Genomic DNA, 13,230 nt, shown 5'->3' with positions numbered 1-13,230 from the left:
TGCTTTAAAATCAATGAGCCAATAAGAATAAACAATATAAACATAACATCCATACTGAATCCATTACTGAACTGTTACACTGCAGTAAACAATTAGGGGCTTATTTAAAGGAATGACTTAAATCAGCTAATTGAAGAACAAATGGATAATGTACTGGCCTAACTGTTCCTCTAGTAAAGAAGCCAACACTCTTAAAGCATTACAAAACCATACAGTGACAGATTTGGGTAGTTTGGCACCCATGTTTTGTACTTTGAGCTCCCTTTGCAAATAAAATCTTCACTCTGAAATCAAGTTTTGAGTGGAAAATGTAGTAATATATTATTACTATATTATAATGGCAGAAGGGTTGGACTAGATAATACCTGAAGGTCCCTTCCAACCCAAACCATTCTGTGACTTTGTGACTCCATGCTATCACGGAGCCAAAATCAGCTCATTGGGCAAATAACATCACAGGTATGACGTAACTTACTTAGAACTCAAATTTAAGAAAAAGCATGGCAATAGTCTAAAACTCTTGATTTTTTTAAAATGTATTTTTATTTTTGGCAATAACTATTGATTGTAAAAAAATTTTTATCTTCAGCAATGCCAGGGGATAATTTTATCATCCATAATTTGCATAGATATTTATTTTATCCATCTTTAAAAATTATGCATATATTGTTAGTTTCACAGCTTTCCTTATGGTCACTCAGCTTATCTTTTAATTGTTTTGGTTGTTCATGGAACAGGAGAAAAAGCCATTTAAAACACCAGGAAGCTATGACAGTTGGAACATGAGAAATGTCAGGATATCTTAGAGCACAAACAACATCAGAATCTAAAAATACAGTTTCTGAAATTACTAAATTCAAGCAAATGTTGTGGCTGCAAAATTGGACACTTTTGGTTTTTTTCTTCTAATTAACAGCACAGAACAGGTGATACTTCTTTGAGATTTCATTCTGAATTATGACAAAGGTTAAAGCACTCTCCATCACATGGGAATTTACAAGAAGTCTTTCACTTCTGCTTAAGTGCCCTGGATATGTAATACAGTCATGGTCCAAGTGCAGTTTGAATGTCACAGTAATGCACTTAATATACACTGTAGTAAAAGTTTAGCTGGTTGTGTTTTAATATGGTAGGATTCAATATAGGTGCTTTGGCAATTAAAGTCACGACAGCAGCAGAAAGGTTTTGTGCCAGCCTCTCCTGCTGATAAAAAAAGAAAGGAGACTATTCTACTCACTGTAGGAAAATACTACCTCTGTATAGCTTTTTCCTTCCTCCCTCTCAAATCTCAAAAAAATATTTAGTGAAATTACTATTGCTATCGCCTTTCAAAGAGCATAGCTAAAACAGAATTAGGGAAAGGTGGTTTTCCACAGAGTAGTGTCCTGGAAAGAGTCTGCAAGTTCATGACACATTATTAAGATTATTTAAGCTTGATCAAAGACAAAAAATAACAGCACTATTACAAATACATTAACTAACACATACACTAACACTAACAACACTATTGCTTCAAGAATCCTGGTTTAATGGAGAAAATCTAAACGGTTCCACTGCATTCTGTCTCCATGAGATTATGTGATGTTTCAAGAGATTTCATCTGAGTATATTTCTGGTAATGCTGCAGGAAAGGTAAGACAGCTTTCTTCTCTTCCCCTTGCAAGAAGCCAGAATCTTTGAGAATGGGGTGATGTAGCAAGTTTCTTTATGTATTAAATCAGTTTTCTTTCCTACAGATTCACTTGAGATACAAGACTGTTGGGTCCTACTTTGTAACAGTCATTTCTTTTTGACAGCTCTGGGATAACCTGCAACAATTTATTCCTGATTATTTTTTTGTCTACAGACAGAATAATTTGTGCCATGATTTAAAGATTCCTACATTTCATATCCTGAAATCACAAATCACAATGGGAAGAGATGCTAAACACTAATTTATTCCTGTGGACTTTGAATTTGTTATTCTCTATAAACAAAAAAGATAATAAATTATGAGAAAAACAAATCCTTAGAAAAAGTAATACTATTTTTCAGGCCAGAGAAAGAGCTGAGCTCTGACAAGTCTTTCAAGCTTGATTCCAAATGTATTTCTAGAAGAAATGTCTTATTCTGCAGTGCTGAGTATGCTCTTCTCAATCTTGCTATCCAAATGATAAGACAATCATAATTAAAAGTGCTTGACAAGATTTCCTGCTCTCCTCACATATTCTCAAGTGTTTTCTTGCTTTTCTTCTCCAGTTCTTAGATGTTGCCTCCAAACTTCTTTCACATTCAGGACATGGAAAGAAAAACCCCACACCAAAACCTACCTTGAAGTCCCAGAAAGTAATTCTTCTAGCCCCCATTTTTCTTTTCTTCTTAACATTTAAAAAATCATTTTTTGTCATATGAATAAATTCTTACTCGTCTCCAGTGAGAATTGAAAAGCATTAGAGGCTAGGTAGGCTTGGAGGATTTATTGTCCTGAAGAACTGAATTCTAGAGACTCATAGTAGGGAGATGAAGAACCTATAACTGTTCTAAGTATCAACTTAACAGATGTGTACACAATAGGCAGAAAGGTTATTCCCAGCAGTTGCCTCCTGCAGGAGGAGAAGGTCTGAAGAGAAGGTACTGTGCTACCTAACAGTTAAGCCTGTGGCATACCCCATTAGCTCCACAAGAGAGTAGTTGGTATCAAAGATCTCTGCTGTGAAAAAAAAGAAATCAGCAATATACTGCAACCAGAAGATGAAAAGCAAAGGCAAATAAGAAAAAGAAATCAGGCCTCCAAACCCCTAGCTAATTAAATGCATTACTGAAAAAGCTCAACAGAAAGGATTGGTTGTATATATCAGAACCATTAGTTGTATTACCAGCAGTTGTTAGTTGCTGCTCTGGGAACACAAACTTATTAGGAAATGGAACATCACAAAGCTTTTAAGAATGGTTTAAACTTTTAAGAAGTTGCTTTTGTACACAGAGCTTTCTAGAGCCTCTCTTTCTGCTTGCTAGTGTGAGACCCAGTTCTAAGAACTGGCATTGCTACTGGGGTATGTGGTCAATTTGAATGCAATTAATACAGGAAAAAGTGTTCAGATGTAGGAAAGAAAGCAAGCAGAAAAAGAAACAAGTATAACCTGAATCCTGACATGTACGTGGCACTTACTTAGACGGGACTTGTAAATTTATGGGTCATTTTTCAATTTCTAGAAAAGCAAGCAGCTTAAACAAGCTTCTAAAACATTTTTGTAGCATAGAATGTCAAATCCACAAGCTAACATTTGGTCCACCTGAGACCAAGCTCAGTGATAAATATTAAAGCCAGAAATGTGCAGAAAATGAACAGATACCCTTAAGCTCCAAAGGCTCCCCTGGGACAGTGCATGGGCAGTGGGAGCCATAAGTATGTGCTGATAGAGGCAGCAGACTGACAAGATGCAAGACTTATATCTGCAGCAGCTACACTCCATCTCAAAAAGAGTGCAATAAACCTCCTTCCATTGACTAGACATAACCATACCATATGAGGAGCTGATTATAAAATGGTCCTTTCACCTAATGGTTACTGCAGTTTCTAGTAGCAATGATAACTTTGTTCACTTTTTACTGAAGAAAAACCTGCTGCTTGCTATTGTGACTGTCTACAACTTGATCACTGAAGGACATCTAGCTAATATGCCTACATAGAGGGAGCTGCATTTTAGCCCTCATTCTTTACTATGTATGTTTCCTTCTCAATGAACTTGAGATACAGTGTTTTCTTATTGAGAGATATGGCTACATGGCAACAACAACAACAATAAAAAAGCCCAAAAGCAGTATTTCCCTTTGCAACTACAGTGTCAAAAAATCCCAAGCCCATTATGTAGCAGAAATTGTCAAAAATACGTATGAAAGCATACAAACAGAGGGGGAAAATATTTTTGGGAGAGGAGACTACAAGCTAATAGATTAAAAAGTTCAAGAAATCTCATTTTCCTAATCAACGTCTTATTTGGGACAGACTTAGCTGTTAGTAGGATAATTGACAGCGTATTTCACAGGAGGAAGCAAAATTACAAGGCTGTGCTGCCAGTCCAGAGATCTGATAATCCATAAGTGTATGTTTATTTGCTCTTTTAATCGTGCTAGAATTTGGAGGTAAGAACAAAATGCCCTTTCAGAAAAGATTAAAAAACTGCAGCTAAATGTTACTTCACACTATAAATATCCTTGACTGCAGGCAAGGGAAAATCACCCTTAACTGAAATACCTCTTTTCCCTACTCAATAATGCAAGGTACCCAAGATTTTACCAACAGGAATTCGCAGGTGCATCTGTTACGTGATCAGGTTTCCATGAGTGTTCAGTTCTGCCAACCTCTTTGTTACCTCATGGAAAGCTCAACACTGGCCATCAGCTCTGCAAACCTGGACACCTCTTTACATGGCCAGGTGTAGGCTAAGGAGTGTAAGATTGGATTCTATCTTTTCATAAAGTAAACTGTCTTCATCTTTCTATCCATAATTGTCAGCTTACTATAAAGAAAAGGTATAGATCCCAGTTGTGCTGACTTAGTCAACTAGCAAGATAAACTGCTGTTTCAGTAATTTTTTGTAACTGCATGGCCACTGCCACATAGCAGTACAGCTGGATGCTGGATCATCTCTGCCCTCCCCAAATTAGCTGGTTTCTGAATAGGAGGTACTTTGAAGATGTGAACAGCTGCTGATAATCAGTTCTGCAGTAACATCTCTCAAAATAGGTTTAGACATTTGTTTTCTAACATAACATATACACTTAAATTGACTTTTAAGGCTTACACAAGAGTGTTTTCATAGGCACAAGGATGTATGTTCCTATTATGTCAACAATTTTGAAGTCTGAAATAAACCTATGGTCAAGATATCACTAAACCATATGGACCCACCCCTTACCACTAGCTATCCCAATGCATACAGATCAGCCTTTCATATTTTAATGTCTCAAGAAAATAATGATGAAAGAGAACCACATCATATAACTTGGATGTCTTCTAATGCTAAAGCATTAGAAGGTCCTCCAAGTCTGTTCCAGAAAATAAACCAGCATCGAGGGTGAAATGTACCTCGGTGCCATGCACCTGTTCACTTTTACTGAAGATTCCTATAGGCCTATCACTGTGACAATTAGCATACTAAAAGCCAACAGACATTTGTACTGGCAAAACTTGGCCATAAATGCCTTCTTAATTGCTGGTTTCTAGCTGTCATACTTCAGTATTAATTATTATTTGTTGCTTCTGTAGATTCCAGCCCCACACATTTTGTACACTAAAGAATTTCAATGAAATTAAATAAACCCCCTGAAATGAGCTAAAAAATCATATTCTTGCTTTTATTCCTTTATTTCATTTGACTTATAGTGTTGACTGTGATGGATTTGAAAAGCATTTTCTAACTTTAGCCTTACAAATATTAATTATTATGTAATCTTCAGCAGAGCTATATTGTAATTATACAGCTATGCTGGATTTCCTGATAAAACTTCTTAAAAATCTCTCTTGCCTTGGGAAGAATATAGATAAACAAAGTTGTGGATGAACTACCAACAAGGCTGGTTCCCTGTAGGTATGTAAGGCAGCTGGCAGCCCAAGCAAGGAAGCCTCAGGCTATGGCTACTCTCATGTGAGGTATGGAAAAAACCTCCCCCTCAGTTTTATACCTTATTTAAACAATTCCTCCATTGTAGTAGATTCAAAGACTGCACAGAGAAAAGCCACTTGTTTGCAGAGGCAGTAATTAACTCATAGTCAGGTAAGAAAAGATACCATTTTGTAAGAAGTTCTCCTAAAACTTAATTCACAAACCAGTAATATTTTTTGTTTCCTCCTAACACTAGTTTTAACTCAGGCTTCAGAATATACCATGCACATCAAATATGTGCAGCATATATATTTGAGCTGTAGCCAGTCCACCCTTTCTTTTTTTGGCCTTTTGCAATGATACCACCTTTCAATGCAAACCCCTCAAGAAAACAGGATGCAGCAACACTCTTCCACAGTAAGTCACCTCAGCTATACTCAAGTGGGTTAATCAGGACTGAGATATGAATTTAAAATGTGTTTTTCATTATTTCCTTACTTAGATGGATTGTCAATAAGAAATAGATCTGACTGAATCTTGTTAGCTTGACATTTCAGGAAAATGCTATTTAAAAAGCAAGCTGAAATGTTTTATTGGGACAAATCCTGCCCAATGCAGCTACTGGCAACATAGAGGCTTTCTGCTGTATCCTTTGCTCCGGAAAAACACAGCTTTCTCTCATTACCAGCCAAGGGACAGCACAGTGAATAGTAATTGGCTGATTTTCAAGTACAAACTAAGTCCTACCTGCTTTGAGCTAGCCAGTCAGCAGCCCTGCTGCCTGCACATTGCTATATGTGAAAATTGGCTTTCACAAAATGAAATGTTCAAAGTGCTTTCAAGTCCCATTAGCTTTCAACGAGGCTTAGATTAGTAAGTGACAGAGCAGCATGTAGAAATTTTATCTATAGCTCCCATGAGACTGACCATTGCTTTGGCTGGCTTTTTATACCACCTCCTCCTGTATTTAAGGAGTCAGCACTAGACCTCTTACATGAAGAAGGAAAGGAGAAGATTGACCTGTAAATTCTCTATGTCTTTCCAAATGCAAAAAGAAAATAAAAACATTGCTACTTACAATGTACAGTAGTGATGAGCCAGAGTCCCATTGTTTTATGAAATACACGTCTCACACATAACTAAAATAAAAACCCCTCCATTCTAAATTCCCAGTTTAATATGGAGATATTTCAAAATATATATCCTTTGAGTAATGATAAAACTGATTATTCCAGAGATTTTTTTCTTTAAAATTGCTCATTTCACAAAACCAGATAATCAGTTTGAAACTACATATTTTATAAGTGAGTCTATATACACATCAACTGTTGGCTAGAGCTGGATCATTTCTCTTGCTGGCATTTCCTCTGATCCTATTCTGCAGTGATTTTGTGGGTAGTCAGATGGAGTGATGTGGTATTTATTCCCTGGAATATCATATAGCATATTCTTTTCTTTATTGATACAGATCTAACTGGGTTGGAACAGTGCACATCTCAATGCATTATTTTTCTGAATTACGGAACAGCCCAGAAATCCCAGTCTGGGACTGGAGCTCCACTGTAGCAGGAAATGCATTACATATTAAATGCCCATGAACACACAGAAGGTGTTCATGCTCCTCACAGTCACAAGCCAAACACACCTTGAAAGACAACAGGAAGCAACACAGTGGTCAAATGTTATATGTATAATATACAACAACCACAACATGCCAGCTTCCACCATTTCTGAATAATCCTACTTGTTCCTGTTCCATGTTAGCATTTCCACCACGTTCAGAAACAAGTCATTGCTGCACTTATTTTTAAGTCTGAGACCACACTTTATTTGTGCACTCTTGACAGGTGCTATTTAAGACATTTTTATAACACTACAGCTAATGCTGCCAGCTAACTTTCCATCTAATAAAGTGTTACACACTTATTGATTGACATTTCTCCACAGCTAAATTTCCAATACTAGGTCAGTTTGTTCTGTATCAACAAAATAAAATGAAAATGTCATATGGTTTCCCAAAGAATAAATAGCACATTCCCATAACACCTTTTGACTACTCACAGAAGTACTGCCGACTGGGAACAGTGGAACTGGCAGCAACAGAAATGCTCCAGATTTATACAGTTAGCCTGATATTAGGCAAAGCTGAATGCAATAAAAGCTGTGTACATAGTACTACTGGCCATGTATGCACCATTATGCCCTTCAAGAAAGATGATTTTCCTGATCTTAACTGCAGGAAACTAAAAAAAACCCCCAAACCAACAAAACAGTGTAGTTGCAGTTTCATGTAATTCATTCAGTATAAATGAAGAACCCTTTCATATAATTTGATTGCCAAACAGCAGGGATGTTAAATGGTCTGTTCTTCTCATTAACATTTTCTCAGACTGGATAAATCCAGTATCTTCCAAACTTTGCATTACGTGCAGCACTCCTGGGAGTTACAAACTCCCTAGTGAGGGTTATGTGGGATACTTGAATAAGGCCAGAGCCTTGAATCTTTATGCTGCAGCTCTTAAGACAGCACTGCTAGACCATGACTTGCAGCGAGTGTGTTTCACTTTTTTTTTCTATGAAACAGGAATACTTTGAATAGCTCTAATTGTAACTAGAGGCCTTGATGTATTTTCCATCAGAGTGTACTGGCTACAGAGAAACAGGTCTCACTCGCAAATGGACCCCCTTTATCTCCATGCCCTACAGGCATTTTAATTGTTTAATTAGAGTCAAGCATGTTGGGAGAACGATAAGACACTCATCTGGGAAATGGAGATACAGGTCCGAAACTATTCAGATCAAACAGCAACATGAGGTATTGAAGCTCTGTCTGACATCACAGCTCTGACTGAAGGCTTATTCAAGGAGCCTTGAGAACACAGTTTGAGCCCAAACTGTCTTTGTGAAAGAAGTCCAACAGAAAGTTTCAATTTAGCTGACTCAGTGTTTTTCTGTAAAAAAAAAGCTGGTTTTGTTTTTAATTTGTGCATTCTTCTCAATAAGGGTGATTTGCATCATTGAAATATGAATACCTATTAATCACCCATTCTAAATAGCTCATCTGAGCATGGAAAGACTAACAAATACAGAATTTATTTTCTAAAAAACATGCTGCCTCTAACATTTACAAAACAAAATCTTAGGTAATTGACTTGTTGGACTGGGTTCTTCATATCAACATGTAATGCAGAATCAATTTTGATGATGGATGAGAAGTTTAAGATCATTTTATCCCCTTCAGTAGAAGGTTCCTTAGGGAATGGACAAAAGAACCTAATTAGTATTTTGCATTTCTACTTTCTATTTTCATGTTGAGTCACTCATAAGCATCAGGATGTAATAAAATCATCACTATTCTCTAGCTCAAAAATATGAGTTCATTTTGGCTACTTGTTTTTTTATTTTTCCCCAAGGACCTTATTGTGAAGGAATGCTGCTCATGCATGTGACTAAGATATTCAGATGCTGTATTTTTTAAACTTGTACTGGGAGTTTAAGTGCTTTAACATGAACACTTTACCTAGATGAACAAACAAGATAATTTAGTCTACATTAAAGCATAAGTAAAAAGTCTAGAAAAAAAATTGTCATAATTTATTGTCCTGATAGATATCTCATGAGTAAGATGTATCACTCACAATATATTTTTCTATTTAAAGCTTAGAGAACATTGGTACATTGATTTCTTCCTCAGTCATAGAAATAGTCAGTATCAAACAAAACTAGTGAGATCAAGATACATATGAAGGTCATTAAAAATAAATGTGTATTGCATATTTTTCCTGTTTACATCAGGATAATGATGGCAAAAATTAAATCTGCATGACAACAAGTTCTCTTAGCAATATTATTTATTGTGTTTTTTTTGAAGCACACTGATTATTTTCACCACTTCAAGTAGGAAAGGGCAATGCTACCATTTTAATTCAATTTTTTCATTATATTTTATTGGAGACTGCTGTACTCTTGACATACATTGTAAACACGGAAAGCCATTCTAACATGCCAAGTGTATTTGTGCTTAGTACAGACACAGTAACATGAGCATGTTTGCAACAGAATGGGATTTAGCCGAGCAGAGGGAAGCTCCACAGTCTACATCTGAATATGCAACTGCATGGAAGAATACAGATGGACAGGGAAAGAAATTAATCCAATAAGCCTGTATATTTTCTTTTTTTTCCAAAGAAGGTGCTTCAAAGTCACCCAGACTGTCATGTGCATTGATAGCCATATCAATATAGAGATTTCAGTTGCCAACAAAGGATATTGAATAGAGAAAGGATGACAGGTTTCAAAGATTTGGATATGGTGACAAGATCATAAAACCCAAACCAAACCCTGCCTTATTTCTTTCCTGATACATTTGTTTCTGAAATACATTCTGTTTGTAAATTCGCTACGCTCTTCTATTTCTAGCAAATGAGAAGACGAAAAGCCTTCTTACACCTGCTGCCAAGCTTCCTCCAGGCTGCTGAAGACCAGCTGGAAAATAAACTTCATAGAAAAAAAGATGCTTTGACTATTTGATTTTCCTGACAAACTGCATTTCTCTGCTCCTTCTTCTGCTTTAGCATTAGGCTTCGCAGATTAACGGGTGTGTTAACAGTACTCTGTCAAGGGTGCTAGGTACCCTCCCCATCAAGTGAAGTTAATGGCTGATTCTTTATCAATGATGGAAAGCTTATCAGCAAACATCAGCTCTTCATAATTTGCATTCCCCAGAAATACAGATATGTGAGGCAAATCTGTAAGGCTGATGTTGTATACATCTTCCTTGGACAAAAACGGATTCTAGTGCATAATATAGGTTGTTAGGAGCCTGAGCAGCACCAGTAGATGCCACCTCCATAATGTTCTTTGCTGAAACTGTTTGGTTCACAAGGACAGTTTGTTCAGTTCTTGAATTTCAGGAAGACCATAACTTCTTTGTTTACAGAATATATTTTATAGTCATATTTTTTAAAGAGGACAAATATATTAATTTTCACACAATCTTCTATTTTCTACATAATAGCCTTGAATCATTTCCATTTCTTTCTACTCCTTTACTGCAGTCTCTTATTTCTCTTAATTCTGATATGCAAAGGTCTGTTGTAACTATTCTAGACTGATTTCACAACAGAGAAATCAAACCATGTCTTTGAGACAGAGATCTATATATTCTCTGAAGACCTTTATTGAAGATTTACTGCTGCTCAGTCTTTGTGGGGGAGAGGATAGGAAGAATTGCTTTTTCTTCCTCTGTGGCTTTGACAATGGGCTACAGAAAACCCATCAGTTTCTCAAACTGTTGTTTCACAAGCCACATTAACAAGCACATGAAAGAACAGCTTGCATGGGATTGAGGAATTTATATTGGCAAATATATTTTATATATATATATATGATTTATATCGTATCTAGAGCTTGTTTGCACTTTATAAGAATTTCCTTTATAAAAGGTGGGCATGTATTTTATGCAAAATGTAGCCACACATGCAGAATGTAAGTGCCTTCACCTAGTAATGAATCTATCAGCAATTCTCTAACAATGCTCCCATTTCACTTGGTCTATACACAAAGAAGAGTGACACACTGCAACAAAGCCTGAGTCAACTTTGCATGTATTGGAAAATATGCTAGCTCTGCATTTACAGCTTTCTATGCTGAATGGAAAGCAACAAGGGTGTCTCATTCCGTGTATGAACAAAACTACCACACAGCTGATTAAGACAAAGACAGAAAAATACAGAAATCATGAAAATGGTGAAGGATAACTGTTCTGACCGTTGTCACTAAAATCTCCTATTATAAACAAAGAGGCAGAGAAAACGCTGGTATTCCCACATACCATGAAGTAGCAACTGTTAAAAATGTTGACTTTGATGTTTACCAGTTTTTAGTACACACTGTTTCTTTTTGTCCTCAACACCAGTAAAAGTACCAGCTTTTAAAAGATGCTCACATGTTGCACTTGTTATAATCAGCTTTTGGGGGGAAATGGTAGCAAGAGAGCTAAGGTGAATTTGCCCTATGGCTTCACGATACAACCTGGAGGTATCACTTCCATATGTAAAGGGTCTATTACTTCTATATATGTTTGAGTGGGGGCAAAATGTAACTGGCATTTGTCACCACTACTGCAAAACAGGAGAAGGAGATGTTTCAGAAAGCCTGGCCTATTCAACAAGGTGCTTAAGAATGGGTTTATTTCCCTCACTGAAGACAGATGGCTTCAACCACCTTTTTAACATTTTAAAGATTAAGAAGTAAAGAACAGCATGGAACACAATGGAATCTTCAAGATTAATACAGGTACCTAGAATTCAATCACTTCGTATATATATCAGGAAAATAGCCTGACTGTTTTCAGTCCTACATACAACAAAAAATGACAGCGTATATAAAGCTGAAAAATTGTGTAGAACTGTTTTGCCCTGCTGTTTTTCACTTCTCCCTGAAGTAACTTCAAACGTTAATTTTCATCTGGAGGCTAAAACCACAAAAGGAAAACTTTCTTTGTAAAGAGAAGTGTGAAGCTTCCACACTGCTGTAGTTGTGACAACTTTTTGCAACATAAAAACAAAAAACATGCCAAGGAAGTTTAGTATTATTATTCAATGCAATATTTCTGCTTCAGATGGCTAAAAGGAAACGTTCAATTCAAAAGAAAATGTATTTCTGTTTCTGAAAACCCTTATTAAACTGTTCACACAACATATACAGTCATGAGTGGAAGAAAGACAAGTATTTTGCAGAAAAGAGAAGGACTATTACAGTGGCAAGTTTATGCCGTTGTAGTGAAGACTGTAAACATTTTTATTGTAAATATTTGTTTTCAGAAGTTTCTAACTCATACCTAAAAAACTCCTGACTGAAACTCAACTTGATGTCTCCCTCCGTAATAAGCAATACAGAAAGCAGTTTACCATCTGCTTTACAGCTGGATACAGTCGCAAAAGAAAAAAGAGGTTGAAAGGCTACACTGGGCCATTTTATCTAAAATTGCTTTATTTTCAAGAGTAACTTTTTACAGTCATTAAGATATGCTCTGAAGTACTTCCACAAAACATCTTAGATCCGGTTCCTCTGCATGCTGCAGCAAGCAGAGACAATTTGAACTGTGGGGAGTATTCAAAAGTCTGAGATGCACAAATGAATGTCCCTAATAGATAAAGACATGCAGCTTGCATGTGAGTTTCTGCTGTTTCACACGTGATTTGTCTGCTTGAAAACCAGCCCTGGTGGAAACGACAATAAGTGGTGCTGTAGAACTACATTAACACTCATTTGTCACTCATAATTTACAGTTGCTGGTGCTGTGGTGGAGGAAGCATATAAAACCTTTAATAGAGACTTGCTAAAGGAAGCTAAGTCATAGCTCAGTTAACTACATGAACTTCAGGAGACACAGAACAAGTAAATACAAAATCAATTATTTTCACCTGCTTAGTAATCAAGGTGGGACATGCAAGATCAACAGTCAGACAATAGTCAGAACTTCTAGCACTGTGTGTGAGAGTAAGTACTGTACAGATATTCAGCCTAATGCTCTCACTGAAGGATTTGGTTAAAATTCATTGATTACCTAACTCCTGTAAAAAAACCCCTAGCTGCCAGTAAATTGAACAGATCCTACAAAGGCTCGATATTCTGCTATATA

The 13,230-nt window shown here is 36.5% G+C and overlaps 1 protein-coding gene across 1 annotated transcript in view; it reads right to left on the bottom strand.

Moving 5' to 3' along the window:
- Positions 1–13,230, bottom strand: part of PTPRM (protein tyrosine phosphatase, receptor type, M) — a gene marked incomplete at its 5' end in the record, with an annotated part of 275,129 nt that overhangs the window by 35,389 nt on the left and 226,510 nt on the right. The window lies entirely within an intron of this gene.

The sequence above is a fragment of the Acanthisitta chloris genome, unplaced genomic scaffold (assembly GCF_000695815.1).
Source record: "Acanthisitta chloris isolate BGI_N310 unplaced genomic scaffold, ASM69581v1 scaffold420, whole genome shotgun sequence".
NCBI lineage: Eukaryota > Metazoa > Chordata > Aves > Passeriformes > Acanthisittidae > Acanthisitta > Acanthisitta chloris.
This window is presented reverse-complemented; position numbering and strand designations above follow the sequence as displayed.